Below are 14,704 nucleotides of genomic sequence, written 5' to 3' on the forward strand. Positions count from 1 at the left end.
TCTATACAATTTAGCAAATAATACTATGAAAGGGTGCTCCTGTGGAAATATAAGCAGGCCTACGTTGTGACAGAGTTATCAACAGCAGCACATGAACCAGCTTGCACTGTTCTCTAAGATAATTTGCCAAAGACACTGAGGCAGACCACCCAGCTATATTAACACCCACATAAGCAAAGTTTCTATGTAGGGAAACTGCAAAATATCCTGAGAAATCAGAAAATGATGCTACTACAGGTGCATTGTTGGAAAATTGGTCGGGTTTACTAAATACCAGATGTTTTTGCCTCACCCTGTGTTTTTCTGACATGTATTTTACTATATATCTAAAAAAAAATGGTAAAAGTGTTATGTTTCTACACTGCAATAAATACACAAAAAAGATAATATTGATGCCTTGCGTTCAAACCCTTCCTCGAGTAACCTCTGCTAAAACTTTGCTCTTGACGTAACAAATATTGATGCATTTCCCTGCATCCTACAACTATAGCGGCATTTTAAAAGGCATCTAAAATGCTCTCAAACACCGGGGTCACTGTCTCCACAGCTACGCAGAATCAGGGAACTAATTGTCCGTCCTTTCCATCGAGCACCAGCTGAAGTCTCCATTTCAACTCTAACCCCATTTCCTACAGTTTAGTGTTCATGGGGTTGTGAAAGCTTGTGTCAAAACCTTTGTGTCCAAGCTCTTTATGAGACAGGACAGCTAAAGTGTTGAGAGGCACGGACCTCAAGGACCTTTCTGTGGCCATGTGCCTCCTTTTTTTTTTTTTTTTCAGCCTTTGCTTTTCTTCTTGTGTGACATTCCTGACAGAGAAAGGGCCCCAGCAGACTGACCTGTCTCACTCCTAACAGCATGATAACTCCAGTCTTGGGGACGTTTGAAAAACCAAGAGCCCTGAGGAATGTGAATCTGCTCCAGCGGGTGGCCAGCTGGTGATTTCTTTATTTACTTTTAAAGGAAACAGGTTTAAATAAAGTAAAGACAAAAAAACCTGCACATTTGGAAACTGTATCTAGACTACATATGTGTGTTTATAGGATTATACAGGAGACACAGCTACCTATCATTTAAAACACACAGGAGAAAAATCAGCCACCAAATACAAAACTCCCTGAAGATGTTCGTGTGATGCTTAGCACGTCAGCATCCAGCCGCAGGGATAAACAATCATTCGACTGCAAAATAGGTTTTTTAAATCCATCACTTAGACAGCCTTTATGAGAATTCAGAAAGCTCTTCTTCTGTAGTGTCCTTATTTTAAAAAACACACTTGTCATGGATTTTATGCAGTTCTGAGTTATGCTTATGATAGGTAGGAAAAAAGGTATACTCTTCAAACATCTGTGTCAACCTGCATACAAAAGCTGCAGAATCAGTGCTGACCAGCAGTCCAAAGAACCAAGTGTTGCTAATTACACTATATGTTCATCTAATTAACCATTTAGTGCATCTGTGGTTTGAAACCAGATGGGCTACATGTGACCCTCCTACCAGCTAACAACAGAGAAGACTGGAAAAACGCTGCCTGGACTGATGAGTCTCGAGTTTTGCTATGACATTCGGATGGTAACGTCAGAATTTGGACGTAAACAACATGAAAGCATGGCTCCATCGGTTGAGGCTGGTGTTGGTGGTTCAATGGTGTGGGGGGATAATTTCCTGACACACTTTAAGTACTTTAGGGTGTTCCTCCATGCTGTCTCCATGCTAACACATTTGCCTTACATGCGAAAGACCTCTGATTTGAGACCAGGAGATACAAATCCAGCCTCAGGTGGGGTTCACTAGCTAGTGCACTTCCTAGTGCGGCTCAAAAGTTAGGATAAACGGGATGGTTACATCAGGAAAACCATCAGGTGTAAAATCTGTACTGTTGGAGCAGCTGAAACTCTGGACCTACTTGTACCAATCAAATTGTTGAAATCCGGCCGTCACCTGAATGCTGTTGCTGATCATGCCTATCCCTCCATGACTGCAGAAACTGTTTCCTTGAACATAACATCGAGTCACCAGATCTCAGTCCGATAGAGATCTTTTGGGATGCCTCGTAGATTTGCTGTCATTTTCATGTCAACACGGACCAAAATATCTGAGGAATATTCGCAGCACCTTGTTGACTCCATGCTGTGAGAATGAAGGCAGTTATGAAGGCTTAACCTAGTACTAGCCAGGTGTAAACTCAGGCTCTTTGTCCCACAGTGTGTCTTTGTCCTGTCTCCCTCCCCTCATCTCCAGCCTGTCAACAGATGGCCATCCCTCCACGAGCCTGATTCTTCTGGAGGCTTCTTCCTGTTAAAAAGGGAGATTTTCCTTCCCGCTGTCTCCAAGTGCTTCCTCACAGTGGGAGTTTTTTCTGTTACTGTAGGGTCTTTACCTTACAATATAAAACACCTTGAGATGACTGTTGTTGGGATTTGGCACTGCATAAATAAAGCTGAATAGAATTATTACTAAGGTGTGCAATGACTGTCATTGTCATGATTTCACCCAGCTCGTTCTTATAGATGTTGCTGCGCTATCCCCCAGCTGTTTATTACATCAATTGAGCTTTCCTATTGGTGGTGCAAGTATGACCACAGAAGGCTTATGAGGGCATGTAATTCTAGTGGGAGCTCCATGGGGAGCAGTTAGCCTCAGCAAGCCCACAGAACTCTGGACTAAGAGCACCTTTTCCTCACTAGATTTACTCTTCATAGCCTTTTCGGACCTTTCCCCCCCCAAAAAATAGCACATAGCAAAAATATCAGTGGGCAGTACAGCAGGGCTCTTTCTGTACTGTACAGTAAGTAAGCCCCCAGACTTTTAGTATGAGCAAATATCAAAGCACAGCCATCATCTTGGATGATAACACGGTTTTAAAATCACAAGGCTTTCTAAAGCTTCAGATATTTTGTCGTATCTCCAGGAGCCCCAAAACAATGGACAGCTGCAGTCATTAGACTGACAGAAAACACAACTCTCAACTTGTTAATCTCAGTTTCCATTTCCAGTCCGGCAGCGCCTCCAACGCTTACCGATTTCCGTGTGGGAAGGAGATTTTTTTGTGTGTGTTTTTTTCTCCACTGAACCAATCACCAAAGACCAAACTATTCTCCTGGAATTTAACATCACTTTAAGTTAACACTGATGTCAACATAGCGTCGTGTCGGGGTTTTAAGAGACGAGCGTGTACAAACAGCTCAGGATCTTCCTCCGTTTGCCGTTCAGTCGCCGTGCCTCGGGGGTGCCAAAAACAAGCAAGCACCGACGGTTTAAAATATCCCTGTCGCAGCAGACAGCTTGATAATGCTTGACAATGGATTTAAAGGTCTGGGTCCAGGCAAACAATCTCATCTAGCCCTACAGTAATTGCTAGTTGCCAAAAAAACAAGTGTTGTGTTTTGCCATCTCCACCTCTTCCGATTTCTCCTAAATAAATAATACAAATAAATCCTCTCCTCCATTAGCGCTAATGTACAAAATGAAAAGAAAATCACAGTCAGAGCTCTGGTCCCACTGTGCACTGTTTGTATGAGCGCAAAAATAAAGAAACAAAGAAAAGAAAATATAACTGTGACCTCTGCTGCTGTGCATGTAGTACGTGACCTTGAGCATTATTCAGGTTTGCAGTTTCAGTCTGATGACTACACCACAGGCAGTTGTGTAAGAGAATAAAGAGGGATTCATTTACTCAGTGATTCTGCTGTAGTGCTTCTCAAATAAGGGTCAATTAGTACAGCGTTTGGAGTCTTTATCGCTGGTTTTAACTTACCACCAGAGGGGTAGCTTTTACAGCACAGGTCCAGCATCTCTAGAGTCTAATTGATTTCTTGAAAGCCAGAAAGTTTGCACTTCATTTTTAATCCTGTTTCTAGCAGGGATGCACCGATATATCGGTATATTTATATAATCCTCGCTGACTGCAACTAGAAGATGTTTACCAGTGGCTCTGGTTTGTGTTAAAATGCCCTAAATTTGAATGCAAAATCACAAAAGATGTTGACAAATGCAACTCTCCGGAGAGTAGAGTGGTTTTTTTCCCCCCCAATTGATACACCAGTAAAAGCCCTCGCTGTACATAATATGAGCCTGCATAAGCTAACCTATGAAGAAAATTGAGAGGCCTATATCTCCATTCATACGCCAACGAGAAATTGGATTCCTCCCGACTTTTTGTGTCCAAAAAGAAAGAAAAAGAAAAATCAAATCAAATAAATGGAGCTGCCTAAGGAGAGAAATTCTCTTGCTGAAAAGCTACACAACATCAGCGGAGTTTTAAAAAAACAGGGTGGGGATGGGGGCATCATAGAGATCCGACAAAATGAGAAGGGGGGGAGCTTTCCAGCAAGGGCACTGAATTAACCCATATTAGTGTAATACAATGCAACAGGAAGAAATATGTGCCAGCACAAAGTGTTGGGCTCACACTGTGAGGAAAAAAGAAAAAAAAAAGCACGATGGAGTGAGTCACTCAGCAGACAAAAGCATGCATGAATTTGTCTCTCACGCCGCCTCTAATGAGTCATGTCAGTGGTTTTCAAGGTGAAGGGTTGTGATCATTCCCGGGAAAAATAAAATAAAATTAAAGAAAATTGATTTAATTTCTAAGAGCTTAGGAAAAAGAGGGTTAGGGGGGAAATAATAGCAGATAGCTGAGAGACAATTAAGAGCATAAGAAGTGACAGTGCAGCAGGGCTGTTTCTGTGTCCATCCCTCCCCACCTGGCGTCATCTCCCCGCGTTCCCTTACCCGAGGTAACCGATTCAATCAATACATCAGGCGGCAGCTCGAGTCAAGCTCCATTTTCCTACCGTGACGGCAGCTCAGGGAAAAGCAAGGGAAGAATTATTTTATTTTCATACAGCTCCGTCCCGTCAGGTATCCCACCGGACGTCGGGTTCAGCCGCTGTTACGTTAAATGTAACCTAGTTTATATTCCGCAAGGAGCGACGTTCAGCTGAATCAAGACCGATGAGACACGTGGAAAAACAAAGTGCAAGTTGACATTGCGGTTTAGTCATAAAGCATCGGATGTCCCCTCCAGTTTCCCCTGGAGGAGGAAGGCAAAGTTTTTATTGTTGGTAGAGGAAAACTGACTGTGTGCGTTTCTGTGCACACGCTGTGCATATGTCTGCTTCTCGCCTGCTTGGGGGCATTTTCACCGATGGAGATTATATGACAGATGGTGCTGCAGTCCCCGGCATAATGAATGTAATTGTCAGATAAGGATACAGCCAACAACGGCGTTAATGACATCCTGAAAAGGAGTTTTTAGGAGGGCTGGGGTGGGGTGCGTGGAAGTTAGTCACAATTCTGAAGTACAAGAAGCCAAAAGCCTGGCTGAAAAACTCATGAAAGATCACCCCCACAGGCCACAGCTGTTATATTATTCAGCATCAAATAGAACAAGTAGAAGAAGAAGGAAGGAAGAAAATCAAACCATATTCTAAATGATGAATTGGAAATGAAGGGCGTCACTGTGCAGCGATGAGAAAACTTCTGATCCGATTCAAAGCGATGGGCTTAGTTACCTTTTCCGCTTTGATTCTGATGTTGAAAGACAGTGTGCTGTCTTCACATCAAAGAATTCGGTGCAGTGCCCCCCCCCCTCAACCTCAACCTCAACCCTGCATTTCTCTCACACAGACGCCGGGCAACACGGCTTCCTTCAGCTCAGGACTCACCTTTCTCTCTTTTTACGTGCATGCATAAATTAATCCGTGCATTATTTGCGTGGTTGCTGCTGCTTTGTTTGGTTTTATTTCCCCGCGCTGCAGCACACGTTCAGCTGCAAACACTGACACTTTTAGAAAATGTAAACAAGTCATGCTGACTGAGAGTGGAGGTATATGAAGATCCCGCACAGCCTACGCCAATAAACTGCATATTTCGCTCTTGAGGCACAGTCTACCTATTATAAAATATTTAGACCACTCACACCACTGCATCTACCCTCACACAACACAGGCCTATTCGGGCATCTTTGAAAGACACACACACGCACAGTTCAGCCCTTGCAATCACGTCTCAGCTGCATCCCATTCAAACCACATCGAGACATCCTCCTTAAATCATGAGGCAAAGAAACTAAGAAAAAGAAAACTTCATTCATAGGAATGCAGCGGATATGCAACTTATTTAAAAAGACATTTAACAAATGGGGGAAAGCACTACATGTCGTTTTAAGCGCCTTTTGATTGGTATGGAAACCAGCTCACTTTAACCCTCCAACAGGACGTTTAATAAGTCCAAAAATACACGAATAAATAAATAAATAAAACGGGGTGAAATTTCATATTTCCAAATTTCGATCTGACGGGCGCTGATTGCACCTGAACGCACCGATAGCCCGGCTAAAGTAATTAAAGAGTGGAGGGGACGCCGAGGTTGACATTATACATCACACAGAGCGTTTCTGCACCGCTGCAGGGGGGCGTCCATTCACGGGGATCATCATCATCACCATCACTCCCATCATCATCATCATCATCGCCCCGAAGCCCCCCAAATCTGAAGACAGCGGCGGGTATGCGCACAAACTGACGGCCAAATGCATTTTGAAGAAACACGAGCGTCACACTTACCGCGCATTTAGAAACGGCGGAGGAAATAGCACTCCGTCCTCAAAGTCAGCGTTAATTTCAAGTGTCTTTTCAGGTACAGTCCTTTACTGCACAGCGAGTGTGTGTTTGTGTGTGGGGGGGAAAGAGAGAGACTTGATGGGGGTCGAAGAGAGAGAGGGAGAGAGGAGGGCAGCGATTCCAAAGTGTTGCCTCCTGTCGCTCCGTTCAATATCCCCGTAAAAATCGCCTCTATCTGCCGCTGCTGCTCCACTATCCAGTGATGAAACAGCGGCTTCCTCGCGTTGCATCCACGGTACACTGTCCCCTTAGATCCCTTTATGGCACAAGGCGTCCTTTCTGTGTGCGGGGAGGCTACATCACGTCCCGTAAAAAGCTTGAAAAACGCCAGCAGCCCCTCTCGCCACCATGCGCTCACGCACACCAACACACGATTTAAAATAGAAGAAAAAAAGAGTATCCAGATGAATTTAAGTGGGGGGCAAATGAGGAGTGGGGACAAGAGGAGGTAGGGAAGGGAGGGTATCTTGTGAGAAAAGCTCCACGGAAGAGGTGAGGAGTGTGAAGAAGAAGAAAAAAGAAAAAGAAGCTAAGTTGTTTGGGTCCAGAAAAACTGAGCTCTCTGCGACTATGACAAACCAATTGCGCGCACTGGCTGGGAGTAATTCTGTACGGAGACCAAGGGGTTTTGGAGAGCCAGTGAAAGGTGAGAGGAAAAACTCGGATGCGGACTGCCGCTCTCGCCGTGTACTCGGGCTCCACCTAGCAGCAAACACGAGATAACATCCTGCAAAGCAAGGGGAAGAAGAAAAAACCCTCCACCTATATCTCGCCTGAGGCTGGCAAGGAGTCCTATGTTATATTACATTCTGTGTGTGCGCCTGTGAATGCAATATTTATAAAGAAATCCTCTGCTTCTCTCTCAGAAGCTTCAGCGATTTTTAAGAATATAACTGGAGTAAGAAGTGTCAAATAAAAGCTTAATGGAGAGAAAGAAGGGGGGAGATTTTAGGTGATTATTAAGAAGAGTAATTCAGACGACTTAGCTGGAGGCTGGTACATATTTATCCCATGTAACTCCAGCTGTTCCCTTTACTTATATTATATAGCCAAGAGTATTCACTCCCCCATTGAAATCATTGAATTCAGGTGTTAGAATGTGCTTCAGCATACCAAGAAATTTTGGGCTATTTCAAAGTCCCTACTTTGTTAGAAAAGTTTGGAAATAGCCCCTTCCTGTTCCAACACGACTGTGCAAGAGTGCAAAAAGCAAGGCCCATAAAGACGTGGATGAACGAGTTTGGTGTGGAAGAAGTTCACTGGCCTGCACAGAGTACTGACCCCAACCCAACTGAACACCTTTGGGATGAATTAGAGCAAGACTGCAAGCCAGGCCTTCTCATCCAATACCAGTGTCTGACCTCACAAATGCGCTTGTGGAAGAATGGTCAAAAATTCTCATGAGCACACTCCTGAACCTTGTGGAAAATCTTCCCAGAAGTCTTGAAGCTGTTATAGCTGCAAAGGGTGGAAACATTATATTAAGCCTCGTGGATTAGGAATGGGGTGTCGCTCAATTCATACGCATGTGAAAGCAGACAAGGGAAAACCTTTGCCAGTATAATGCATTTTAAGCCTCAATCGAAGACAGTTTTACAAAATGTAACCCCGGGGTGGCAGATCGATGTAGAGATTAAAAAAACAAAACACTAAAATCTTTGATGACCTTTGAAAGCAGCCCCAGCTGCACCCCATCTCCAGCTGGAGCCAGCCAGCCACTCGCCCTCTCAATCATCCTATAGCCAATTAATCACTTTAATAATCCTAATTACAATCAAACAATAAGTAATCATCCAATCACTCACCCAGTGCTCCGCTAATGAGCCCATGCAAACACAGAGCTCGTAAAGCACATTTTTGCACTTGTTTCCCGTCTGAAGAACACCTTGAATTCCTCAACACGCCGATGAAAAATAACCGGACGGCCGCTCTTGCAAAGATGCAGCGTTATCTCTGCCTGGCACTGCTTTCTTTGCGCTCGCAGCGCAAATGGATTTCTTCAGGTAGAGGACTGACCAAAGCTCCCCGACATTACACTTGCATAAAAACCCAGGTAGCTTCAAAGTGACAGCTTAAGTGCCATGCAATACCAGTGCACATTAAAAGCCTACACTTTAGCAGTGGAGCGAACACCACAGCAATACTGGGAGAACCAGTTTCCTGCGGATTAAAAGAATACAGGCCCGATTCAGATCAGATCCTTTTTGTTTGACTTCCGGATAACACACACTTCAGGAGTTAAGTATAAACAGTTTTATCCCAGCACTGGGACAGAACGGCATTTCAAACACATGGAAATGAAGGCAAAGTTAGACTTATTTCTAGTGTTATTGAAGAAACGCGAAATCATGAAAGTGATAAGAAATGTGCACGGACAGCATGAATGTAGCAGTCTCCTTTGTTGAATTTTGAAAAACGAAATGAAAAATAAAATCTGTGCCAATAAAAGTTTGACAAAAAAAGAGTATTCAAGAATTAATGGTATTTTTAATTTATTCTTGTCAGTATTCAGAAATGTTCTCTTGTGTAGCAAAGAAAAAAAGTCAGATCAGACAATGACAGTAATGGACAATAAACAGCAAACTGACAAACGTGTCAAGTAGTCATCCACACGTTTAAAAATACCTTCTGTTTCTTCACATTCACTCTCATTTGTAGCAAGTGTATCAGCTCAGTCCTTACTTTGTTCTGAAAGAGATTTCTTTATGCAAATTCTTTGTTAAATTATCCTCAATACAGAGATAACATTATGCTGTTGATAAAAACATTTCATTTCAGCCAAAGCATCCTTCAAGGAATTTTTTTTTATTATTTTTTTTAAGCACGCACATTTATTTTCATATTCCTCTTCGAAAATGCTAAATTAGAATGGGTTCAATTTTGGAGGTGAAGTGCTTTTATTAAATCAAACTCAACACTGCGTAAACATGGTTATCATGGTCCAGATATCAACGGCTGAAATCATCTAATCATAAACTGAACATCTTTTGCATAAGGTGGGCCCTGAGCAATTTTACAACTTTAAAGCCGCTGTGATCATTATTTTTATATTAAGAACTGATCGCACAGCTGCTTGCAAATGCGAGGGGTCGCTTGTAGAGATGAACCCGCGAAGAAACACGGCTAAGATCATCAGATGCGTGCAGCTCTGTGAAGCCTTGGAGTTTCAGCCCATAACCTTACTGTTTTGGTTCACTCTCACAGCTCTCATCAGCCTTGTTTTCAGACACAGCAGAAAGCAATTTCAGTATAAAGGTTTGGATAAAGGAAAAAACTCAACAAAAAAGGTCTGTACAGCAGCTTCCCAGTGCAAAACAAAGGACAGATATATGGAGCATTTAGCTGCTAAAGAGAGAGTGAATATTGGGCAGGTTGCTAGCGTTGCATTATGCTAATTTAAGGCAATATAATAGTTTTATATCAGTGTTTTTGCTCCTAATTCATTCCATCATAACCCATGCCCAAAAAGTCAGTAACTACTGGACAAAAGAAAAAAAGATAACCTTCAGGGCTAAAGAAAAATACTAATGCATGGGAGCCAACAACTGAAGTTGTTTACCTGAGGCTAGTTTCAAAACCTTAGCTTATCAGAAATAAACACGTTTACAACCTGGTGCAGGAAAATGTTTTGGTCTCTTTGGCTAATAACCTGCTGCATGACAGCTACACAGGGCAGGGCTCTAGACTAACTTTTTGACATGGGCGCACCGGTACGCCTAACTTTAAAAATTTAGGCGTACCGGCACAAAAGTTAGGCGCACTCAAATTTTTCAACCGCATCGCTTAACACCGCAGTTTTACATGTGCACTTTCTTTGGGGGGGGAAGTCCATACAGACAATATTAATTTCTAAATTATTAACTAACAAACTTGTGCTTAAAGTGCTTTGTCAATATTGTAGAAAATGTTAAAAACTTAATCATCATCTTGGCCTCCTCTGACGACCTGTTTGCTGCTGTCTGCTGCTGAAAGGCCGTGGGGAGAGGGGACACTTGGGCAGTGCATTTATTGCAGCATATAATGTGTTTTCTGGATACACTGTGCTTTTTCAGCATTCAAATATTGATGGCACCGTGTCAGAGCACTGGCTATGAATTTCAGAAGGATCAGGCCTTAACTTAACAGAAAAGTTAGCAATAGTTCTTTTCATCTTTTCTTATTACCCACAGCTACAGTACATCCACTTCTCTCAGGCCTAGGCTGCTCACTAGGGCTGAGTATCATCACTGATTTCTATAATCCATTCAATTCCGGTTCTCAAAGTCCTGATTTGATTCAATTTAGCCTCAGACAGTCAGAAATATTATAATTCTGATCATTTATCAGTACTGATACACATGAGACTTCATCAGAATTGTGAAAATCACAGCAGATGCCTTTGTGTGAAAGTAACTGAGAATAAAACACAGGAAAACATGAAGGAGATTTTCCTGGTCTGGCTTTTTATAGCAGATAACCTTAAAAATATTCTGCAATTTTGCATAATTTTAAGAAATTTAAATTTCTTCAGTATTGAACAGCAGAAATGAGGCTTTCTTGTCCGAGGTCATTTAAGTGAAAAAAGAAAAAGCGCTGTAAACAACGCTAGACTGGTGGGTAATAAGCGAATGAATAATGCAGAAAACAGATTTGAGACGGGAAACTGTTCCTGAAGTACAGAGAGAGAGAGAGCTGTGCAGGAAGTGTGATTTTTATCGTGGTGGAAGCAAAACAGCAAAAGTCAGAGGGAATTCATGACGACATTGATCAAATGTGAAGCGCAGTTTGCTGCTTCTTTTGCTGCAGGCTCGGTGAATTTTGGTTGGAGAGAGGCAAAACCTGCAGCTCAGAATCAGCGCAAAAAGACGTAAACACAGCGCGGACCCGAAGAATCGCTAAGCTCCGACAGCGTGTCCGTGTTCAGGCCGTCAGGTGAGAAAGCCGAGAAAGACGAAGCTGATTCTGATGTGTTGGGTCCGCTCCGTGTTTAGGTCTTTGTGTGGAATCCGTTAATGAATTGATATCGCTTTATTCAAGCTACTCACCTCTCTCTTCCACCTGCACTTTCAACTGGACCACGGCCAATCAGAGAGGTCCCGCCCCTGACTATCTCTGATTGGTTTAGTCCACGATAGGGGCATAATGTGTGTCTGTTGTTGACCACACGGAGAGTTACAGAGATTTTTTTTTGTTACCGGAACAGTTGGTCGCACCTGTTAGCTAATTCAGCTAATTCATCCCAGGACTGGACCTCAAGACCATTTTTTGTGTACTTTGTTGCTTTTTAGAGAAATTTAAAGACAATTATCTAACTAGACACATCTTTTTTTTATTTTGCACTTTTATTTAAATATGCCACAAAACAAAGACTATGAAATGTAAATGGGTAAAATATTCAGGAGGAAATGGAGTATGTAGCAAACAGTTTTTCCCCCCGACTGGCTCATTTCAATATCTATTTCCTTGTAAACAGCAACATTTCAGTTCTATCACACTGTGTTATTGTATAATTGTGTGTCTAACATGCTAATGCTAAATATCCATCTGCCAACAGATTTGCTAAATACAGAGAGTTAAGCACCTGAGACACAATCATAATCGAACACCATAAAGTGACGCATGGCACTATAAAAACCTCTGTACAGCTACTCACCATGCTGTTGTAAGAAACTCTTACCAAATACAAAGCTGTTCAGGAAAATTAAGGCTTATGGGGACAGTTGTTGTGCAAAGTGAATCCAGTAATGAAGAAGCCATTTTGCCCGTTTAACCATGCTACCATGCCTAGGAATTATCTTCTTCACTGCACTCAGACAGCTTATATAGTGTTACTCAGCTGTTTGTGGGGAAGCACATAGAGGTTGGAAAAGTACTATTTGCGTTGTTGTAAAAACACATACATACACACACAGAAAAATGTGGTTGAACATACAAGTTGGCCGCATATAGTTAGTCCCGTGATGAGATAAGAGCACCAAATGATTGAATAGTTTGTAGCAGCATCCTTAGCAGCGATAGCTTGAAGTAATGGTTTTCTGTAAGACTCTACCAGCCTCTCACATGCTGCTGTTGTTAGCTGTTGGATAGATGGCCTCACATTTGACTGTATACTTTGGTATATGCAGAGGAGTTCACATTCAACTACATGACAGGAAGGTGTTCAGATCCTGTGGATTAAAAAAAAACCCAAATCACCACCCCTCCACCACCGTGCTTGACAGTTGGTAAGAGGTGTTTGTAATGATATGCTCTGTTTGGTTTTTGCCTAACGTTGAGTTGTGCATTATGGTCAAACACCTCCACTTTGTTCTCATCTGTCTCATTTGTGCTCACACAAAAGCCCCTTTCAGACATGAGATAGGCCGGGTTCTGTGACTTGTGACAGAAGATTGTCACTAACTTGCCAGACTTGTTGCCAGACTATTATGAGGATCGACTCTAGTGAAATGCAGTCACTAAGCACAGTTCGTCTGTGTGTGCTGTGCAGAACTTCCAGTTGAAAGAGCTCTCTTCTGCAATGAGAGTATTGAAAGATACACCAGAAATGTCTTGATCTTATTGAAATTGAGAAACACACTTGACTAAACACAGGAGACGTGCAGACATACAGCTTGTGTGTACCTATTAATTAATTAAACTGCATGCCACTGTTGTTGAACGTGATGATTAAATGTTACTAGATATAGTGAGATTGCCTTTAGAAGTTTGACATAAAAGTGACATGAAGCTGGCGTGTTCAGATGAGGGCAGATTAAAGGGAAAGCTTCGTCTTCTGTTTTTTCTGATGAGGAAGAAGACATACGACAGCCTCTCATAGCCACACATTGATCGCTTTTGTCTTGTAGCCTCCATTGGAAAAGGGCTAATCAGCATTCTGAGAGTCAATTAAATGCATATAGAAATTGTGTGCATGGCTGAAATTTACTTCTGCTTATCTGCTTATTTTATCTCACTTTAATTAACCTGTTTTGTTGCTTTAATTTGTTATATATTGAATTTATCTTCAGTGCATGCACACTCACAACTACCCACAGTCAGTGGGCACGACGTGCCTGCCTACCTACATCTAACATTACATCAGCTGCAATAAACTTTACTAAGCAACACCTACGTTTCTTTCACCCACTTCAAGCTAAGTTCACTTTTTTGGCAAAACTCTCAGGCAATCATGTCATTCCAAACCCTCACACTCCAAAACAGAAATGCAAAAATTAACTAACACTTCAGAATAGACAACCAGATTTAGCCAAAATGGTCAAAGTTGGTCTAGCAGCTATTACCGTCATGACTTCCTCAACACAGTGGCTGTGAGCTGTTTTGTTTGTGTTTCCAGCTGTGTGGGTGTCCATGCGCGTGTTGGCTTGTTTCTTTTTTCAGAACAATAAATCTTCTCCTAAAAATCTCATCCATATGAGGTCTAAGACATATCAGACTCGTCCCTGATAGAAAAATTTGAATAATTTGACAGCAAATCATCACTTGAGATTAATTTGTGTCCTAATGACTAGGGGAATAATGATTTTGACAAAAACCTGGAAAAAATGAGTTTATAATTGAATGTAGTGAAATTAAAGACTAGATCGATGGTTCTCTCATGCATTTGGAATCCCATCAGTGTGTGTGTGTGCTGTGAGCAGGTGTGGGGGGGAGGTTAGATGTATCCTACACACTCCTACTACCATGTAGGCAAAGGTTGTGTTCGTGCAAGCGTGCATGAAAAAGACAAAGAGCAGATTACACACACATAGAAAAATGTAACATCAGCAAATCCTGCCAAAAGTTTTCTGCAAGCATGTGGGCAAATATCAAACACTATTTAAAAAGCTTTAACAATAGGAGTTCTGTTAGTAATCACATATAGGTAGAATTTAGCCATCTCTTCCTTGAGATTTGAGTTTGACCTTTGCTGTGTTTAAACCTCCACATGTCTGAAAAAAAACCCCCAGTCGCTACATGTACACACAGTACATTCATAGAGACGATACAAATAGAAAGACTGAGGCTTTGTGCTAAAAAGAGACTTCCTCAACCCACATCTCAGCGTTTCAGAACACCTGCACTCGGCTTTGGCCCGGCAAAAATCAGCACACTTATTGAAAAG

General features: G+C 42.1%; 1 protein-coding gene across 9 annotated transcripts in view; it reads right to left on the reverse strand.

The window, feature by feature from the left end:
* LOC146715020 (adhesion G protein-coupled receptor L3) overlaps positions 1-7,242 on the reverse strand; it is a 270,499-nt gene extending 263,257 nt beyond the window's left edge. For all 9 annotated transcript variants that reach the window (XM_085451382.1, XM_085451387.1, XM_085451384.1 and 6 more), the window contains exon 1: positions 6,568-7,242. The gene's annotated coding sequence lies outside the window, so the exon portion shown is untranslated. The remainder of the gene's footprint in view (positions 1-6,567) is intronic.
* Between the last annotated feature and the right edge of the window lie 7,462 nt (positions 7,243-14,704).

Source organism: Copadichromis virginalis, linkage group LG3 (genome assembly GCF_057382275.1).
Source record: "Copadichromis virginalis isolate Kocher_CV1m ecotype Utaka linkage group LG3, C_Virginalis_male_GT1.1, whole genome shotgun sequence".
Taxonomy (NCBI): domain Eukaryota; kingdom Metazoa; phylum Chordata; class Actinopteri; order Cichliformes; family Cichlidae; genus Copadichromis; species Copadichromis virginalis.